General features: G+C 40.3%; 1 pseudogene; it reads right to left on the bottom strand.

The window, feature by feature from the left end:
• Positions 1-257: 257 nt before the first annotated feature.
• Positions 258-12156, bottom strand: LOC139266276 (extracellular calcium-sensing receptor-like; annotated as a pseudogene).
• Between the last annotated feature and the right edge of the window lie 10637 nt (positions 12157-22793).

Here is a 22793-nt window from a genome sequence, read left to right as displayed (position 1 = left end):
CTCCCAAATCTGAACTAGCCTAGTCCCAACTCTATGATGCTCTGCTCATATGACAAGCCCATTCCAACTGTGAAAGCATAAATGAGGTGCATTTAAAAATTGCTAACTGAATTTTATTACATGCAGTCACAATTTCAAATCTCTATTTTACAATGGTTCAAATCGAAATGTGTATATTTTACAAGTAGTATACATTTTATTCGAGTTTTTCAATTAGTTTATTTAATTTAATTTACTATTGCAAAGATTTAAAGGAATCATTGAAGGACTTTGGAAGCCATTTTATCCATCATGTGCTTCTTTTTATTTTGTTCTTTTTTCAGCAGGATAACATAACATTTGGGAGCAAAAATACAGACAACGAGTGCAAAGCTGGATGCTAAAATCGCAAACACTTCTACAGCCATGGTATATTTGCCAGGGGAGCTTATATAAGCTGGAATGAAAGTTAACCATACAGCGCAGAAGATTATCATGCAAAAGGTGATATACTTAGCTTCATTGAAATTGTTTGGCAGTTGGCGAGCTAGAAAAGCAGCCACAAAACACACACAAGACAGAAATCCAATATAACCGAGTACACAATAAAATTGCCGAACCTACATTGCATTCATAAACAATTATTTCATTGAAATAATCACCGTTCTTTCGAGGATAAGGAGGTGAGGTTCTTAGCCAAACTGTGCATATTAAACATTGCACCAGTGTAAGAACACAAACAGATAGGCGTTGTTGCATAGGGCCAAACCATTTCATCATGTTATTGCTGGGAAGGGTTGCATTAAATGCTATCACCACAACAACTGTTTTAGTCAAAACGCAGGAAATGCAAAGGACAAAAGCGATAGCAAATGCTGTGTGACGTAATATACAAGACCAGATGGCAAGTTCTCCAATGAATGTAATTGAACACAGAAAGCACAAGATTAATGCAAAAAGTAGTAGAAAGCTTAACTCAGAGTTGGTAGCTTTAACAATAGGACTATCTCTGTTAACATAAAACAAAACAAGTACACCGATCGTTATGGAGGCTCCAAGCAATGCCAGTACCATCAGAATAATCCCCATCAAACCACCAAAAGAAAGAAATTCAATTTCTTTTAGTATACATTCATCTCGTTGCCAATTAGACCGGTATTCCCATGGACATTTATTGCAATCTGGTGAATCTAAAAGAAAGCAAATCATCATTCGTAGAACAATAAATGTAGATAATTGAACATAGTAAATATGTTAATATTAAAAAAATGAATTTTTAATATCACCAGTAAGATTTCTCTAGTTCCTATTTGTTAGTAGCACAGCAAGCATATCATGGAGATGTTCATGCTAAAAGAACACTGTCAATGTGTTTATTTTAAATAATTGAATGTTTAAGAACATCACTGGTAATATTTCCTCTGGTTGCTCTTTGTTAGTAACACATAAAACATAGCAAGGACATGTTCAATGTTTGCGGGTCAAGGAAAACTGCAATGGTTTCTGAAAGTACTCATTCACTGGTTTTCTTTATTTAAGAATCAAAGGAAATCATCTTTCACATTTACCATATTACCAGCACATAAGGATAACAAGCAATCTCCCTTCTTAGTTCTTACCAGTGGTGTTGCTAATTTCACCATTGGCACATTGTATGCAATCAAAGCAGCAAAGGGGTTGTCCATTTCTTGCTCTCCTCGTCCCACGTGCACAGCTTTCCGAGCAAACAGCTCTAGGAGCCTTAATATAAAAATTGAGAAACAGAAAGTTCATTTAGGTGATTTTGCAAATTTAACTCTATGTTTTAAAAGGTGAGATTAAGCAATCAGGAAATTATAGATCGGTTAATTCAACCTCGGCTCTGGACAAGTTATTGGGATATTTAATTAAGGACAGAATGACTTGAGCATTTAGAGAAATTTGAGCTGATCAGAGAGCGCTAACAGGGCTCAGTCATGTCAATCGAATCTCATTTATTTTTTGAGGATACAATTGATGTAATTCTCAATGGAAATCTATGGATGTAGTTTATTTCGACTTCCAGAAGGCATTTGGTAACGTTCCACCTAACAAACTTTAGTTAAAATTAATGCTCTTAAAAGTGTAGGAACATTAGTGCACTAGCTAAGACATTAATGAGGCGGTAGAAGATAGAGAGTACGGATAATGGGTATGTATTTGAATTTGAAGAAAATGACTAGTGCTGTCCCACAAGGATCTGTGTTGGTGTCTCAATTATCAATATGTTTATAAATCCTTGGATAACAACAGAATCATATATCCAAGTTTGCTGATTAAAAAATGACTGCTGGCAAAGTAATTGGTTAAGATGCCATCATGAAAGTATAAAGAGACAATGAAAGGAGTGGGCGAAACAGTAGCAAATGGATTTATACTCAGATAAGTGTAAGATCATCCCTGTTGGCCTAGAAAAAGAGATAGAAAGTTAGGTATCAACATTTGCCAATGACACAAATAGAGGTGCAATTGCATGCAGAGTAGATGGAATCCCAAATTACTAAGGGATATCAACAGATTTAGTGAATGGGAAAAACTGTGGCAAATGGTTTTCAATGTAGGCAAATGTGGGATCATCCACTTTGTACCAAAAAAGGATGGGACAAGTTACTTTCTAACTGGGAAAAGGCTAAAATCAGTGGAGGTCCAAAAAAACTTGCGGATCCAAGTTCATTGATCATTACAATGTCATCAACCTGTAAAGAAAATAATCAAAGTGGCTAATGGGATGCTGGCCTTTATATCTAGAAGACTAGATTACAAGGGGGTAGATGTTATGCAGCAGCAGTACAAAACCCTGGTTAGAACACATCTGGTGTACCTTGAGCAGTTCTGGGCAAGACACTATTTGAAGGATATATTTGCCTTGGTGGGATTGCTGCGTATGTTCACCAAAATTATAAGCAAAATTCAAGTTTTAAGTTACGTGGAGAGATTGCACACATTAGGGATGTATTCCCGGGAATTTAGTTTAAGGGGTAATCTGATCTATGTTCACGTGATATTAAGGGGAACAGATAGGCTAGATAGAGAGAAACTCTTTTCAATGGTTGGGGTTTCTAGGACTGGGGAACATCATCTAAAATTAGAGCCAGACGTTTCAGGAGTTAAATTATGGAATAGTTCTACACGCAAAGCGTGGAAGAAGTTGGAACTCTCTTCCAAAAATGGCAACTGATGCTAGACCAATTGCTAATTTTAAATCCGAGACTGGCAGCTTTCTGTTAACCAAAGGTATTAGGGATATGGGCGAAAATCGTCTCTATGAATAAAGGTCGCAGATCAGCCTCATTTCGTTGAATGGCGGAACAGGCTATTTGTGTTCCTATGAAAAACCACTAATACCATGCTGCTCAACAAATACTCCTTCGTCTGTTGTGAATATATTGCTGTTTGTATATGGATTTTCAACAGCAAATATCATTAGTTGCAGATAGATTGCAAAACCATCACAATACAATGTGATTTCCTGTCTGAAATAAATATAGTTTTATAAAATATATAAGAGCTATCAATTTGATTATCATGGTCTCAAACTGAATGCATGAGGTTCACTTTATTCAGTGCATAGAAAGAGAAGAAATAAAGAAAGACTTGCATTTCTATAGCAACTTTCACGAACACCGGACGTCGCAAATCACTTTACAGCCAATGAAGTACTTTTGGAGTGTAGTCACTGTTATAATGTGGGGAAAGCGGCAGCCAACTTGCGCACAGCAAGCTCCCACAAACAGAAATGTGATAGTGCCAGATAAACTGTTTTTTTATGTTAATTGAGGGATAAATATTGGGCAGGACACCGGGGATAATTCCCCTGCTCTTATTCGAAATAATGTCATGGGATATATTACGTCCACCTGAGAGGAGAGACGGGGCCTCGGTTTAACGTCTCATCCAAAAGACAGGACCGCTCTCAGTGCAGCACTCCCTGTGCAGTGCCAAACGTATTGGAGAGATAATAGAATGCAGATTTTCTGCTGACACCCACTGGAAAATATGTATCTGTGGATTTCGGACGAATACAGCATATGGTTCAGCTGTATCGGCACATACCGAGAATAGTTCAACGTCACTCACTTGCAGTCTTCTTATGTGTATATTGCTATTATCTCAGGGTTAGCCAAAGGTGATTAGAATGTGTCCAATATCATTGGAAATGGAGATAATAGGATAAAATTGGCGTAAGATGCAAAGCGAGGTTTTTGTCATACTACCTAGACGTGTTGTGTGATGTGTGCCTTGTTTTGAGAGTAAAGAATAAACATTTAATTTTAAAATATGCTGAAAGATCAATAGTAATATTCTTGACAAAAATAATAACATCAAAACAGTATAAAATAAAGGACGAAAGCGTTTGCGAATGTAATTTTTTTCTCACATGCATTATAATTACTACTTTCAATGGTAGCATTTTTAAGGCCAATATTAGTTCAATTAGCCGTTGATCAACAGAAGTCTACTTGCTTTGCTCTAGATGATATCTGCTATAGTCACAATTTCTGGCCAAGCTTGTCGCTCAGCTGTTAGTTATGCATTGCTATGTCAATATTTTACATCGAGTTTTTTCAGGTCAGCTATCACAATGTAGATGCACCTTCTGAACAATGGCGGCGCTGGCGAGGTTCTGAAGTCTCGCTTCCAACTCTATCAGCATCTCGTGTAAACACAATTATATTTATTAACTGATCACGGGTGACACGGACAACAACAACTGAAATGTTTCTTCATGACAATTCCGTTTCAATTACTGCGTTATTCAAGTGGATCGTTACTTTAGCATATTCTAGTTAATTTCCCACAATAGTTTTCGCTGAACTGAACGCAATTCTACAGTTGGTTACCTTATGGCTAGGATCGATTCAAAATAATTTGCCTGTCTTTAAGGTAAATGTTCCTATGTATTCAATCAATTTCTGAAATGTTCTGCCTGCACTACGATCATTATGAGCACTGCTCGATCTCTCTGTTCCTCCTTTCTAAGCTTCAAGAACAGTACACAGAGAGCAATATGATTAACCTATCCAATTTTAGGTCGTTTGGTGGCATAGGACTTACACTCTTGAAAAGGCCAAAAGTGGATAACTCGGCATTAGAGAGAACGGAGAATTAAAAGTTATAACATACACAGAGCAAAAAGGAATTTAGTGGAACATGAAGCGACCCTCCATCGAGTGCGAGCACTCTGGTTTTTGAGGATGAAAGAATATAACCTGATAATGCATCATCCTGTGAAGAAAACAATAAAATTGTGCGTGGCACTATTTCTAAGAATTCCTCCAAGTAATGTAACCACCAAAGTCTATTTGGAAGGCTAAACCAGGCTTCTGTCTAGCAGGTATTCTGCCTGGTTCAAAGTTCCAAATAGACGATCCCTGGGAGAATCTTGACTGCTGTGGCATCGCCGAAATCTCATTTGATTCCAATGAGTAGATTGGAAGTCATACCTGCATGATGTTGATTTACTGGCTTACAGCAAAGTGTTATCTGCTCAGAGCGGAAATTGCTCGGAATCGTTCTTAACATAATTCTGAAAAAAATCTCAGAATTAACTGTATCATTCACAAACCTAACATTTAGAAGCACAGATAGAGAATATCCTGAACATTTGTGACCAGGAATTCGCTCTAAAATGATATATATTTTTGCAAAAATATTTAACAGGTAACCCTGGCATTATGCACTCCTAGAAACATGACCAACTAATAGCTACCTCCAAATTTTGACAAAAGAGTCACCATTTTTTAAATACATTTATCAATACCTCTGCCAAAACACGTTAAACATATGTTTATTATTTCCCTCTGGAATTTGAAGTCAGTTGAATGCAGGAAGAGGCACGGCTGCAATTTTAGATCCAGGTAAGTCAGTTATCTACAACTTTTGGCGCATTGTTGTGTTCTAATTGCCCCTACCGTAATCTGACCTCCACTCCATACAATTGCTTCGTCCTGTATCATAAATTCTTGTCCTGCGGGAGCTGATCCGTCATAGACTCCAACATCTACAATATCTAATCCACCGAGGGCATTGGGCTGCCAGTTTATGATTTCATATGTGGCCACTGGATCTCCATTTCTATCAAAGAATATATTTTCGCCGATCTTGGTAGTAAAGTTGACTGTTTTCATATAATGTAGAAGCTTTAAAATGGAATTAAGATTGGAACAGTAAATTTGACTTAGTTTAGAAAGAGCTTGGAACATCTAGTATAGCCTTCTACTCCGATACGATCGCCACTGTTTGAATTGAATCCAGTTAATAGAAGCATAGAAACATAGAAATCTATAGCGGAGAAGGAGGCCATTTCGGCCCATCATGTTATTGCCGGTTGATAAAGAGTCACACGGCCATTGGTCAACAGCCCTGAAGGTAATATATAAACCTATGACAATGATCAAGAATTTATGATAAAGGTAAAAAGCACCCAGCCAACCAGTGTGTCCCACACAACCGAAACACGCCCTTGCAACAAAACATTCTACACTCCAGCTCAACTGGAGCTACGAGATCTCCTGGGAGAGGCAACAACCAGATATAAAGCCAGGCCAATTTGGGGGAAAAGAAATCTGGGAAAATTCCTCTCCGACCCATCCAGGCAATCAAAACTAGTCCAGGTGATCACCCTCACTGTATTCGATTCGCTATAGTATTTACCACCTTATCTGCACCAGCCAACAAGAGGTTATCCAGTCTAATCCCACTTACCAGACTAACCCTGCAGGTTACGGCACTTCAAGAGCTCAACCAAGCACCTTTTAAATGTGGTGACGGTTTCAGCCTCCACCACCCTTCCAGGCAGCGAGTTTCAGACCCCCACAACCTTCTGCATGAAGAAGCCTCCCCTCAAATCCCCTCTGAACCTTCCACTACACATCTTACAACTATGTCCCCTCGTAGTTAACCGCTCCAGGGAGATAAGCCTTTTTTAACGAATATATCCAGGCTCCACCACATTTTGTACAGGTCTCCACTCAGCCTCCTCTATTCCAATGATAACAAACCCAGTATTTCCAATCTGTCCTCATAGCTAAGTTTCTGCATTCTAGGCAGCATCCTAGTTAATCACCTCTGCACTCTCGCTAGTGCAATCACGTCCATCATATAATTCAACGACCAGAACTGCATGCAATCCTCCAGCTGTGGCCTAACCTGAGTATTATACAATTTAAGCATAACCTCCCTGCTCTTGTATTCTATACCTCCGCCAATAAAGGCAAATATTCCATGTGCCTTCTTAACCACCTCATCCAGCTCGCCTGGTGCTTTCAGAGATCTGTGGACAAGCACTTCAAGGTCCCTTTGTTAATCTAGTTTTAAGTGGCCTAGCACTTAATGTGTACTTGCTTTCCTTATGAGCCCTCCAAAACTGCATTACATCACACTTCTACAAATTAAGTTCCATTTGCCACTGCTCTGTCCACCTGACCTGTAGATTAATATCCTCCTGCAGTCCTTGACTTGCCTCTTCATTATCAAACACAGAGCCAATTTTAGTGTCATCTGCAAATGTATTAATCATACTCCCTATAGTCAAATCTAGATCATTGATGTATACCACAAAAAACAAGGGGCCCAGTACTGAGCCCTGCAGAACCCCACAGTTAACATCCTTCCAGTCACAAAAACATCCATCAACCTTTACCGTGTGCTTCCAACCACTAAGCCAAATTTGGATCCAACTTGCCACTTTAACCTGGAGCCCATGGGCATTAACCTTCATGACTTATCTATCATGTGGAACCTTATCAAAAGCGTTGCCAAAGTCCATATACACTACATCGTACTTACTACTTTAACGTGGAGCCCATGGGCATTAACCTTCGTGACTTATCTATCATGTGGAACCTTATCAAAAGCGTTGCCAAAGTCCATATACACTACATCGTATGCACTACCCTCATCGACCCTCGTGGATACCTCCTCAAAAAATTCAAATCAGGTTGGTGGTAAAAACAGAGAGACAGACTATTATCTGAATGGTGACAGATTAGGAAAAGAGAAGGTGCAACGAGACCTGGGTGTCATGGTACATCAGTCATTGAAGGTTAGCATGCAGGTACAGCAGGCGGTTAAGAAAGCAAATGGCATGTTGGCCTTCATAGCGAGGGGATTTGAATACAGGGGCAGGGAGGTGTTGCTACAGTTGTACAGGGCCTTGGTGAGGCCACACCTGGAGTATTGTGTACAGTTTTGGTCTCCTAACTTGAGGAAGGACATTCTTGCTATTGAGGGAGTGCAGCGAAGATTCACCAGACTGATTCCCGGGATGGCGGGACTGACCTATCAAGAAAGACTGGATCAACTGGGCTTGTATTCACTGGAGTTCAGAAGAATGAGAGGGGACCTCATAGAAACGTTTAAAATTCTGACGGGTTTAGACAGGTTAGATGCAGGAAGAATGTTCCCAATGTTGGGGAAGTCCAGAACCAGGGGTCACAGTCTGAGGATAAGGGATAAGCCATTTAGGACCGAGATGAGGAGAAACTTCTTCACCCAGAGAGTGGTGAACCTGTGGAATTCTCTACCACAGAAAGTAGTTGAGGCCAATTCACTAAATATATTCAAAATGGAGTTAGATGAAGTCCTTACTACTCGGGGGATCAAGGGTTATGGCGAGAAAGCAGGAAGAGGGTACTGAAGTTTCATGTTCAGCCATGAACTCATTGAATGGCGGTGCAGGCTAGAAGGGCTGAATGTCCTGCTCCTGCACCTATTTTCTATGTTTCTATGTTTCTAGTCAAAAACGACATTCCCTTAACAAATCCGTGCTGACTTTCCCTAATCGATCCTTGCCTTTCCAAATCTAGTTGTATCCTGTCTTTCAGGATTTTTTCAATAATCTTCCCACCATTGAGGTTAGGCTGACAAGACTGTAATTAAATAGTTTATAAATATAAATATTTTAAATACAAAAATTTTAAAATAAATTACCCGTTATCTGCCATGGCTGAAATTTCGAGATATTGGCACAGCTTTTTTGTGGAAATGGTCCTGCACCATTTTTACAGGAAATCATGTTATGAAGAGCGTGGGCTATTGTATAAGTAGCTTTACATACATTATAAGTAAGCCTGTACTGCGAAATATCAGTAAATTCATTGTGTACTGCCTGCAAACTCTCTCTTCCGCTACATTCCTTCAAAACAGCAGATGTCATGTTATCTGCTCTATTTGTTGTGCTCATCAGTGTACAGCTGAATGTTGATTCCCAGAACTCCTTCATTAAAAGATTGCCTGGATGCATAGAAGGGTGAATGGCCATAAGAAATTCTTTCAATCCTGGTATATCAACCTGACGAATTGCAATTCCGATTGCGCCAGAGACAAATCGTCTACTTTCTTCCTGAGGTAGAAATTGTGTGGATACCCAAGCCTCGCTTCCTATCCATTGTATATCTGTCACATTCTATCGCACAATCTCATTCAATAAAACAGTCATTTCCGCAGTTGCAACAAATGCGACAATAACTTTAGTTGAAGATTTCTTTGCAGCATCTACGATTCTAAGTAACTTGTCTCGATGGTATGTTCTATGAATAGACTCAGAGAAAGCAATGCAAACTCCTAATTGTTGGACTGCTTCATTGAAAGCTTGCATTCCAAAGTTACCGTAATCATCGTCGTTATTAATAGTCCCGATCCAAGTCCAACCAAACCGCTTTACGAGATGGGCTAATGCTCTTGCCTGAAAATAGTCGCTCGGTATTGTTCTGAAGAACGATGGATATTTCATTCTGTTACTCAGGCATGCACAGGTGGAAAAGTAGCTGACCTGTGAAAAATAATGAAGCATGTTAATATTTCCTATGTCGTCTCTGATATTTGCTGATAAATGGTACAGTATGTATTCTTCATTCAACTTCAGAAACTCCTGGAAACAGTCAGCAGGTCATGCTACATCTTTGAAAAAACAGTAACGTGACAGATAACTATAATGAAGAGTGGAGACGTTAACTTTGTTTTCCTTTTCTCCACAGATTCAGAAAGAGACTACTGTGTGTTTTCAGCATTTTTGGCTTTTGTTACAGATTTTCAGGACTTGGTGCGAGTTCAGAGGAGATTTACCAGAACGATACCAGGGATAATGGATTTCAGTTACATGGATAATATAGATCTACTGGGATTGCACTCCTTAGAGTAGAGGAAATAATTGGATATATACTCGAATGTGGAATTGGATATATACTCGAATATATACTCGATTGCAGGGCTATGGGAAAAGAGCAGCATAGCGGATCTAATTGAATAGCTCTTGCAAAAAGCCAATAGCCTTCATCTATGCTGAATGTTTGGAAGAGTCACGCATCATCAGTATTTGATATATTCTTCATTGCTTATTTTATTGTAATGTTGACGGTATAAGTTGAATTAAGGTGAAACAGAAGGAACACGTCAACTAACAATCACAGTAATATATTTACTATTGAATTAACTCTTAGTTGGAATATTTCCTAATGTGAAACAACAATGCAATAGAAGCAGATTATATTAAGTTAGATACAATGTGACAAAGTCAAAAATACAGCACTTGCAATTCAGATGCGTCTTATACAAGGCAGAAGTCGGGGAACAAGATATTGAGAAACAGATCAATTCAGCTGCTGTGAAAGCAATATCTGAACACTTAACCTTTCAATTTAGAACGTTTATTTATGCCGGGAGATTATTTTCATTATTCTTGAAGATATGAAAAATACATCGGAATAACATTGCCAATTGATGTTACTTCAAATATCTTTGAACATAAAGCATTTATATACTTTGAAATACATGGAATTTTAAAGCACAAAAACAGGCCATTCAGCCCATAGTTCAGTACCGATCTTTATGCTCCACAAGAACCTCCTCCCAACGTCTTCATTTCTCCCTGTAGCATATAATCAATTCCTTTCTCTGCCATGTACCTATCTAGTTCCTCTGCACATATGCTAATTTCTTCAACTATTCCATGTGGAGGTGATTTCCACATTCTTACCACTATCGGAGTAAAGACATTGCTCCTGAATTTTTTATTGGATTTATTAGTGACTATCTTATTTTTATGGCGCGCCGTTCCACAAGTGGAAATATCTTCTCTACTTCGACACTAGCGAAGACCATCATAATCTTAATGACCTCTATCACATCATCTTTCAACCTTCTCTCTTCTAGAGAAAATAACCCGAGCCTGCTCAGTCTTCCCTGGTAACATTATAAAGCAATATCTAAATTGGAATCGAGGAATACTTGCACTCTCAACATGAGTTCTTAGGTGGCTGTATAATCCAATAGAGAACCACAGACTCTGAGGGAAGGTGTGGGTGGGACTGGTTTGCTGCCCACTCTTTCCGCTGCCTGTGCTTAATTTTTGAACGCTCTCAGCGATGAGAATTGAGGTGCTCAGTGCCCTCCCAGATGTGCTTCCTCCACTTAGGGCGGTCTTTGGTCAAGTTCTCCCAGGTAAAGCAAGCGCTCTACCCGGAAATCCTTCACAGCAAACGAGCCAAAGGTGGGCATCAGAAACGTTACAAGGACACCCTCTAAGCCTCCCTGATAAAGTGCAGCATCCCCACTGACACCTGGGAATATCTAAATTATTTAATTAATGTTAGCAGTTAAAATATGTTTGATTGTATTTTCGTCACATATATTCATAATTTAGATAGAAAGTGAGAAACACTACGTATCGAATTACAGAAAATGTAGTTTTCTGTAAATAATACTGTACCCAAGGCATATGTTACTAATATTAGTTAGCGTTTAAATATATTTGTATCAAGAAAGACTTTCCATGGACTTAACGTGGAATGGTGAACATTAGCGACTAATGTTCTGAAATAAATTGAATTCATCCCTTGCTTATGGCAATAGTTGTGGTGATTGTACCCTTAGCTATGATCATTGACAGATAAATTTCTTACCATAAGGAATCCTGTATGGAGCAATTAAGGTGGCCATTGCTACAGACTGCGAGAATCCAGAGTCACTGACAATTGCAGAAACTGTAGAGGACCTTTTGCAAGCAAAATTGGAGGACGTGTCTTTACCTCTTTTTAAAATCTCCAATGATGATTTCAGAGTTAAAAGCGGCAAGGTACAAGTATCATAAATCCGGTAACCCACTGTGACATTCGGAAGCAGCATTGGGTTCTTGTTGATTTCTTCAATGGCGAAAATCATCGTCAGCACAAATCGAAAAATTCTGAACCATAATCTGTGGAAAATATATTTCTGCATCGATAAAATAAAGAATGCTATTATTTTTAATTGCCCAGATATAATAGCATCATTCATTTGTCTTCAAACACCAGCAGTAAGTGTCCGAGCTGAACGTGTTAAACTGGCAAATTTGAGACGTTGTATTCAAGCACTTTCACAATTTAATGGGTGCTAGTAATGTTCATCGCAAGCAAAAAAACAATATAATGTACAGTTACTTAGGCATAAGTGCTTTTAAAAGGCAACGTTCAAGTACAAGAGCTCGCATATATTTGTGATCGACCGTTGTCTGTCTTCTGAGGTAGTTTGAGGATGAACCGCTCTGAACTTATATCTAAACTGACATTCACTTTTCAATTTTCCTTAATGCTTGGAAGCGATATGGATTTACGTCCTCATTGTGATTGGATAAATAAAATAATGTCTGACCAATTCACTGCTAAAATAATACGACCGCCCTCCACCCACCGCTCCCCCCAATCCCGCACCCCTGTCCCCAGACAAGGTTTGTAATGTTTCTGGAAAGTTCAAGCATGAGCTGCCATGTCTAAGCATTGATTTTTCCAACCTTAGTATTACCTATGGCATCTTGGCCTCATTATGTACTTTGAACTCACTTGCAGCGGCAGATCTCCTACAATACAAACGATGTATTTAGGTAGCTAGGGTTCTTTTATAATGCCAAATGTGTATTTTGTCCCCAGCGACTCTTAAGAGTCATAACAAATGTTGCTCGAAGAATTGATTATTGCTCTTATTTCTCGGAGTGTCTGCTAAAACCCTTAGCACCGCCCACCCATCCCCGATATGGGTTTAGATTGCAAATATTGTAGATGATGTAATTAAATAATGTTTCGGATGGCTAGCGTGCAATTTATGGATTTGACTTTAAAACAATGAGAAAGAAAGACTTGAATTCAGAGAGCGCATTTCACAACAGGAGGTGGTCCCGAAGCTCGTTACAGTCAAAGACGTACTTTTGGAGAGTCATCATCATCATAGGCAGTCCCTCGGTATCGTGGAAGACTTGCTTCCACTCCCTAAATTAGTTCTTTGATGTCTGAACAGTCCGATACGAGAGCCACAGACCCTGTTACAGGTGGGACAGACATTCGCCGAGCGAAGGGGTGGGTGGGGCTGGTTTGCCACGTGCTTTTTCCACTGCCTGCGCTTGGCCTCTTCACACTCTTTGCGTTGAGATTCAAAGAGCTCAACGCCCTCCTGGATGTACTTTCTCCACCTCGGGCGGTCTTGGGCCAAGGTCGCCCAGGTGTCAGTGGTGATGTCGCACTTTACCAGGGAGGCTTTGAGGGTGTCTTTATAACATTTCCACTGTCCTCGTTTGGCTCGTTTACCATGAAGGAGCTTTGCATAAAGCTTTTGCTTTGGGAGTCTCGTATTTGGCATGCGAACTATGTGGCCTGCCCAGCGAAGCTGATCGAGTATGGTCAGTGCTTCAATACTGGGGCTGTTAGCCTGGTCGAGGACACTGATGGTTGGTTGCCCTGTCCTCCCAGGGCATTTGCAGGATCTTGCGGAGACATCGTTGCTGATATATCTCCAATGACTTGAGTTGCCATCTATACATCATCCATGCCTCAGAGCTATACAGGAGGGCGGGTATTATTACAGCCCTGTTGACCATGAGCTTGGTGTTAGATTTGAAGGCCTGGTCTTCAAACACTCTTTTCCTCAGACGGTCGAAGGCTTCACTGGCACACTGGAGGCGATGTTAAATCTCCACATCAAAGTTTGCCTTTGTTGATAAGAGGCTTCCGAGATGTGGAAAATGGTCCACGTTGTCGAGGGCCATGCCATGAATTTTGATGATTGGAGGACAGTGCTGTGCGGCGGTGACAGGATGGTGGAGGACCTTTGCCTTACGGATGTTACGCGTAAGGCCCATGCTTTCATATGCCTCAGTGAATACATTGACTATATCCTGCAGTTCATCCTCTGAATGTGCGCAGACGCAGACGTCGTCCGCATACTGCAGCTCAACGACAGAGGTTGGGGTGATCTTGGACCTGGTCTGGAGGCGGCGTGGATTCAACAGATTCCCACTGGAGAGTAGTCATTGTTGTAATGTAGAAAACGTGGCAGTCAATTATCGCACAGCAAACTCCCACAAACCTTAATGCGATAATGATCTGATAATCTGTTTTGGTGAAGTTGATTGAGGGATAACTATTGTGCAGGACAAAAACAAAATAATGCATAGGTTGGGAATCTTAAATAAAAATAGAAAATACAGGACACATTCAACGGGCCATGCAGCCTCTGTGGAGGGAGAAACAGCCAAAGGCGCGTATATGGAGAAAGGTCGCAGATCAGCTACGACCTCAACGAATGGCAGAAAAGACTCACGGGATTTGTATAACCTAATCCTGTTCCTGTGTTCCTATTTTCCTATTGTCTATGTCCTGGTCGATGGCCTTTCACCATGACCAGTTCCATTGAACAGACATCAACCGGAAAGTTTAAGTATTTGGATTTGACTGTCCGTTCACTCTCTCGATCTCTCTTCTCTGTCGCTCTGCCTATTGCTCTCTCCCTCGCACTCTCTCACATTTTCTCTCCCTCTCTATCTCTTGCAGACTTTTTGGTTTCTTTTTCTATTCCACAAATAATAATAAGGCATTCCAAGTAGAACGTTCTTTTTCTCCGAAGTTCAAATTATTGAATCTTCCTCCGTCTCATTGTTAAAATTCACAGCACTGTCGCCCACTCCAATTAATCCTTATTCAGGACTTAAAGAGTGGCTATGTCCTTACTCCGCCACTCCAGTGTTTTCTTCCTGCTACTATTCCAAAATATTTAGAAATAAAGCTTAGCGTCTCTTAATTTGTATTTCCCAATTTAATTCCTTTTCATCCCCATTGCTTTGGACCAGATCATGTTCTGCATGGCAGGCCTTGGCCCATCACCTGGGTTTCTTTTTATCTAATGAAAAAAACCTTCTTCAGGGAAACTATGGTAGAAAACGAATGCATTATTTTGACCAATTCCTTGCTTTCCGGAAAAGTAAGACAGTTACATTTCTCCTGGCGGATAATACCGGAAAAAAAAGATACAGATGTCTCAGTATTTTATGGACGTGTTCAACTTTCTGGCCTGATCAGGCTTTCAGATTTCCAGCATCCGCAGTGTTTTTGCTTTACAGTTCAACTTTCTAATATGATGTACGCGTAGGAGAGATTACTTCTGATATGCACAAGCAAGTTGCAATGCTGAGAATAGCACACCCACAAATGTATACAAAACATGCGATGGGAAATCCTTGCGAGCATTGCCAAATAATCCATATATATATTTGTGCCATGGAACGATCTTCCATGGCACAAATGCGGTATTGACAGCCTATTGGTATGGTAAAGATGGAGCAATGACTAGTTGAGAGCGTCATCGGATTTAACATTTGGACGCAGTGGTGTATGGTACATTGCTGAGATTAGTTAGCACTACCATGTAGAATCAGCAGCCTGAAAAAAAAATTCCTGGGACTGTAATTATAATTGACACCACAAAACGTTAAACGCGTCTTTTACAATCGATTACTAATGAGTATTATCAGCCGCAAAAAGCTAATATTACTCATTAGTATGATTTCAGCACAAAGACCAAATTCTCCAAGTATTCGGACAGCAACAATCCTGAATGCCTGGAGAATGACGCTTAGTTTGTAAATATATATTGCGACCTACGATAGAGAAACTTGTGAGAGATAGGTTAGCAAAAAACATCTAAAATTAGTTCACGTTTATCTGGATATAATACGAAATGGGTATTCTAATAAAGTCCAACTATGGTTAGGTAGTATTAATCTACTAGATTACACAAACAGCTGTTTAATTCTCAAAAATCACCGCAAAGTTTGAGATGTAGCGCATAGTACAAGCTCTCACTGACTTTCTGCATTTTACCACTTCTGGTTGAGTTTCAAAGGAAGGATCCTGGCGATCAACATTCGTATGCACACTGAAAACTCCGCCAATAGTAATGTCGCCTTCCTTAGTCAAGCTAGCAAGTCATCAGTCCCTAAATGTTTGCAGCTTGGTTCATTCTTCAGCAGCACAGAAGCAAGAAGGGATAACGATAAGATGCTTGACAAAATGTAATACATCATTAACTTTGAAATTCACTCTGTTTTTCATAGAGTGGCCCCAACCGTGTTTATATATTGCTGCCTGTCATGACAATCTGTAAACCAGTTATAAAAAGAGTTATGATACAACACTCAAACAAACTGTCAACTCCCAAAAGAAAACAAATAATGTCTTAAATGTGCCTGGGGTGTAGAGGCAGTGTGAATGAACTAATTATAATGATATCGTAATGTAGCTTTAAATTTAAATTAAAAAATGTATCATTTTTAAATAATAATTTAACAGACAGAAAGTTTGCCATGTGTGTAATACCAAAAATTAGGAATGCGTATGCTTCACCAGGTGTCATTCAAGGCAAAAGTGAATAACTAAAACAGAGCGTAACAGTGGGCAGCATGTTCGTAAACAAGTAATAAAAAAATATATGTATGCCTCTGCTCACCAGCATTCTGACTGCGTCATTTTACTTACAGTCTGTGCTGCATAGCCACTGATTTATTTTTTCAAATTGGTATCACAATGCGAACTGCGAGCTATCAGTTCATTCAGTACATGAGCCAGACATGCAAGTAGGAATCACAGGATTGCGACTAGTGTCACGTGCTAGTCAGAGTAGCAATCGCAGGATAGCTCAGGTGAATATGTGGCTTGAGGAGTGGTGCAGAAGGGAGAGATTCAAATTCCTGGGACATTGGAAGCGGTTCTGGGAGAGGTGGGACAAGTACAAATAGGACGGTCTGCACCTGGGCAGGACCGAAACCAATGTCCTCAGGGGAGTGTTTGCTAGTGCTGCTGGGGAGAGGATAAACTAATATGGCAGGGAGATGGGAACCTAGGCTGGGAGACAGAGGGAAGTAGAATGGGGGCAGAAGCAAAAGATAGAATGAAGAAAAGTGAAAGTAAAACCCAAGGCAAAAATCAAAAAGGGCCACATTACAGCAAAATCCTAAAGGGACAAAGTGTGTTAAAAAGACAAGCCTGAAGGCTCGGTGCCTCAATGCGAGGAGTATTAGGAATAAGGTGGACAAATTAACTGCAGATAGCAGTTAACGGATATGATGTAATTGGCATCATGGAGGCATGGTTCCAGGGTACCCAAGGCTGGGAACTCAACAGCCAGGCGTATTCAACATTTAGGATGGATAGACAGAAAGGAAAAGGAGGTAGGGTTGCGTTGCTGGTTAAAGAGGAAATTAATGCAATAGTAAGGAAGGACATTAGCTTGGATGATGTGGAATCTATATGGGTGGAGCTACGGAATTCCAAAGGACAGAAGACGTTAGTGGGAGATGTGCACAGACCACTAAATAGTAAAAGTGAGGATGGGGACAGCATCAAACAAGAAATTAGGGATGCATGTAATAAAGGTACAGCAGTTATCATGGGTGACTTTAATCTACATATTGACTGTGCTAACCAAACTGGTAGCAATGCAGTGGAGGAGGATTTCCTAGAGTGTATTAGGGATGATTTTCTAGACCAATATGTCGAGGAACCAACTCGAGGGCTGGCCACCCTAGACTAGGTGATGTGTAATGAGAAAGGACTAATTAACAATCTTTTTTGCGAGGCTCCTTGGGGAAGAGAGACCATAATATGGTAGAATTCTTTATTAAGATGGAGAGTGACACAATTAATTCGGAGACTAGTCTCCTGAACTTGGGGAAAGGTAACTTTGATGGTATGAGAGGTAAATTGGCTCGGATAGACTGGCAAGTGATATTTAAAGGGTTGATGGTGGATAGGCAATGGCAAACATTTAAAGATCACATGGATGAACTTCTACAATTATGCATCCCTGTCTCAAGTAAAAATAAAATGGGGAAGCTGGCTGAACCGTGGCTAACAAGGGAAATTAAGGATAGTGTTAAATCCAAGGAAGAGGCCTATAAATTGGCCAGAAAAAGCAGCAAAACTGAGGACCGGAAGAATTTTTTAATACAGCAGAGGAGGACAAAGGGTTTAATTAGGTGTGGGAAAATAGAGTATGAGAGGAAGTTTGCTGGGAACATAAAAACTGACTGCAAAGCTTCTATAGATATGTGAAGAGAAAAAGATTAGTGGAAACAAACGTCGATCACTTGGAGTCAGATTCAGGTGAATTTATAATGGGGAACAAAGAAATTGCGGATCAGTTAAACAAATACTTTATTCTGTTTTCACGAAGGAAGACACAAAAAACCTTCCGGAAAGACTAGGGGACCAATGGTCTAGTGAGAAGGTGGAACTGAAGGATATCCTTACAATGCATTAGGGAAATTGTTGGGATGGAAGGCTGATAAATCCGCAGGGCCTGATAGTCAGCATCCCAGAGTACTTAAGAAAGTGGCCATAGAAATAGGGGATGCATTGTTGATCATTTTCCAACATTCTATCGATTCTGGATCAGTGCCTATGGACTGGAGAGTAGCTAATGTAACACCACTGTTTAAAAAAGGAGGGTGAGAAAACGCGTAATTATAGAAGGGTTAGCCTGACATCAGTAGCGGGCAAAATGTTGGAATCAATTACCAAAGATGAAATAGCAGCACATTTGGAAAGCAGTGGCAGGATCGGTCCAAGTCAACATTGGTTAATGAATGGGAAATCATGCTTGACAAATCTGGAATCTTTTGAGGATGTAACTAGCAGGGTGGACAAGGGAGAACCAGTGGATGTTGTGCATTTGGACTTTCAAAAGGCTTTTGACTAGGTCCCACACAAAAGATTGGTGTGCAAAATCAAAGCACATGGTATTAGAGATAATGTACTGATGCAGATAGAGAACTGGTTGGCAGACAGGAAGCATAGAGTCAGGATAAACGTGTCTTTTTCAGAATGGCAGGCAGTGACTAGTGCAGTGTCGCAGGGCTCAGTCCTAGGACCCCAGACCTTTAGAATGTATATTAATTATTTGGATGAAGGAACTGAGTGTAATATCTCTAAGTTTGCAAATAACACCAAACAGGGTGACGGTGAGAGCTGTGAGGAGGACGCTAAAATGTATATTGTAAATAGCTGGGGTCCCAGCACTGAGCTCTGTGACACCCCACTAGTCACTGCCTGCCATTCTGAAAAGGACCCGTTATCCCGACTCTCTGCTTTCTGCCTGCCAACTAGTTCTCTATCCACGCCAGTACATTACCCCCAATACTATGTGCTTTAATTTTGCACACCAATCTCTTGTGTGGGACCTAGTCAAAAGTCTTTTGAAAGTCCAAATGCACAACATCCACTGGTTCTCCCTTATCCACCCTGCTAGTTACATCCTCAAAAAATTCCAGATTTGTCAAGCATGATTTCCCATTCATAAACCAATGTTGACTTGGACCAATCCTGTCACTGCTTTCCAAATGTGCTGCTGTTTCATCTTTGGATATATTCAAGAGGGAATTAGATATGGCCCTTACGGCTTAAGGGATCAAGGGATATGGAGAGAAAGCAGGAAAGGGGTACTGAGGTGAATGATCAGCCATGATCTTATTGAATGGTGGTGCAGGTTCGAAGAGCCGAATAGCCTCCTCCTGCACCTATTTTCTATGTTTCTATATTTCTCATTTTCCAAATCCTTCGTATTAATATAGAGTCACAGAATGATACAGCACAGAATGTCGGCCCTTTGACACTACATGCCTCTGCCAGCGCTATGAAAGAGCTATCCAAATAGTCCTAGTGCCCTGCTCTTTTCCCTTGGTCCTGCAAGTTATTTTCCCTCTTCAAGAATGGGTCCATTTCCCTGCTGAATGTTATTAATGTATTTGCTTGCACCTTCCTCTCAGGCAGTGCATTCCAGAGGATTATTATTTGCTGTGCATTGTTTTACTCAGGTCACTTCTATTTTTTTCGTCAATTACTTTAAATCTGTGCCCTTTGTTACTGACCTTTCTGCAATTGGAAAAATTATTATATCAAACAAGTCATTATTTTTAACGCCACTATCAAGTCTCCCCTTAACCTCTCATTTCTAATGATAGCATGCCCAGTTTCTTTAGAATGTCCAGTTAACTGAAGCCCATTGTTACCATACCAGTAAAAGTCCTCTGTGCCATCGCTGTGGCCTTGACATACTTTCGAAAGCACGATGCCCATAACTGGCCACGATATTCCACTTAGGACCAACCAGTGTTTTATAAAGTTTCAGTATAACTTCCTTGATTTTTATTATTTGCCTCACTTTATAACAGACTAATTACTTTGTCCTGCGACCTTCAAGTACATATGTACATGTACCTTCAGATCTTCCTGTTCCAGAATTTCTTTGAAATTGTACCATTTAGTTTTTAGACTGCGCAGATAGCTATTAACGAATATGATGTAATTGGGATTATGGGGACATGGCTCCAAGGTAACCAAGGCTGGGAACTCAACATCCAGGGGTATTCAATATTCAGGAAGGACAGACAGGAAGGAAAAGGAGGTGAAGTAGCGTCACTGGTTAAAGAGGAGATTAACGCAATAGTAAGGAATGATATTAGCGTGGATGATGTGGATTCCATATGGGTAGAGCTGTGAAACATCAAAGGGCAGAAAACATTCATGGGAGTTGTGTACAGACCATCAAACAGAAGTAGGGAGGTTGGGGATGGCATCAAACAGGAATTTAGGGATGCGTGCAATAAGGGTACAGCAGTTATCATGGGTGACTTTAATCTACATATTTTTTGGGCTAAGCAAATTGGTAGCAATACTATGGAGGAGGATTTCCTGGAGTGTATAAGGGATGGTTTTCTCGACCAATATGTCGAGGATACAAATAGAGAGCAGGCCATCCTAGACTGGGTCCTGTGTAACAACAGAGGATTAATTAGCACACTGGTTGTGCGGGGCCTTTTGGGGAAGAGTGAACATAATATGGTAGAATTCTTCATTAACATGGAGAATGACACAGTTAATTCAGAGACGAGAGTCTTGAACTTAAAGAAAGGAAACGTTGACGGTTTGAGACGTGAATAGACTGGAGAATGATACTAAAAGAGTTGATGGTGGATAGGCAATGGCAGACATTTAAAAATCACATGGATGAACTACAACAATGGTACATCCCTGTGTGACATAAGAATTAAAAAGGGAAGGTGGCTGAACCGTGGCTAACAAGGGAAATTAGTGAAAGTGTTAAGTCCAAGGAAGAGGTATATAAATTGGTCAGAAAAAGCAGCAGACCTGAGGTCTGGGAGAAATTTTGAATTCATCAGTGGAGGACTAAGGCTTTAATTAGGAGGGGGAAAATAGAGTATGAGACTAAACTTGAAGGGAACATAAAAACTGACTGCAAAAGCTTTTATAGATATTTGAAGAGAAAAAGATTAGTGAAGACTGATGTAGGTCCCTTGCAGTCATAATTAGGGGAATTGATAATGGGGAACAAGGAAATGGCAGACCAATTAAACAAATACTTTGGTTCTGTCTTCACTAAGGAAGACACGAATAACCTACCGAAAATACTAGGGGACCGAGGGTCTAGAAGAAGGGGGAACTGAGGGAAATCCTTATTAGACAGGAAATGGTGTTAGGGAAATTGAAGAGACTGAAGGCCAATAAATCCCCAGGGCCTGTTAGTCTGCATCCCAGAGTATTAAGGAAGTGCCCCTAGAAATAGTGGATTCATTGGTAGTCATTTTCCAACATTCTATAGACTATGGTTCAGCTCCTATGAATAGGAGGGTAGCTAAAGTAACCCCACTTTTTAAAAAAGGAGGGAGAGGGAAAACAGAGAATTATAGGCCTGTGAGTGTAACATCAGTGGTGGGGAAAATGGTGGAATCAATTATTAAAGATGTAATAGCAGTGCATCTGGAAAGGAGTGACAGGATCGGTCCAAGTCAGCATGGATTTATGAAAGGGAAATCATGCGTGACAAATCTTCTAGAATTTTCTGAGGATGTAACTAGTAGAGTGGAGAAGGGAGAATCAGTGGATGTGGTGTATTTGAACTTTCAAAAGGTTTGTGACTAGGTCCCAGACAAGAAATTAGTGTGCAAAATTAAAGCACATTGCATTGGGGGTAATGTATTGATGTGGATAGAGAACTGGTTGGCAGACAGGAAGCAAAGAGTTGGAATAAATGAGTCCTTTTCAGAGCAGGCAGGCAATGACTGGTGGGGTGCTGCAGGGTTCAGTGCTGGTTTCCCAGCTATGTATAAAATACATTAATGTTTTAGACAAAGGAATTGAAGGTAATATCTCCAAGTTTGCAGATAACACTAAGCTGGGTGCAGTGCGATGTGCGAGGATGAAGCTAAGAAGCTGCAGGGTGACTTGGACAGGTTAGGTTAATGGACAAATGCATGGCAGATGCAGTATAATGTGGATAAAACTGAGGTTATCCACTTTGGTGGCAAAAATAGGAAGGCCGATTATTTTCTGAATGCTGACAGATTATTAAAAGCGGAGGTGCAAAGAGACCTGGGTGGCATGGTACATCAGTCATTGAAGGTAGGCCTGCAGATACAGCAGGCAGTAAAGATGGCAAATGGCATGCTAGCCTTCATAGTGACGGGTTTTGAGTATAGGAGC

The sequence above is a fragment of the Pristiophorus japonicus genome, chromosome 6, assembly GCF_044704955.1.
Source record: "Pristiophorus japonicus isolate sPriJap1 chromosome 6, sPriJap1.hap1, whole genome shotgun sequence".
NCBI lineage: Eukaryota > Metazoa > Chordata > Chondrichthyes > Pristiophoridae > Pristiophorus > Pristiophorus japonicus.
Note: the sequence above shows the minus strand (reverse complement) of the source record. Positions and strands in the feature narration are given on the sequence as shown.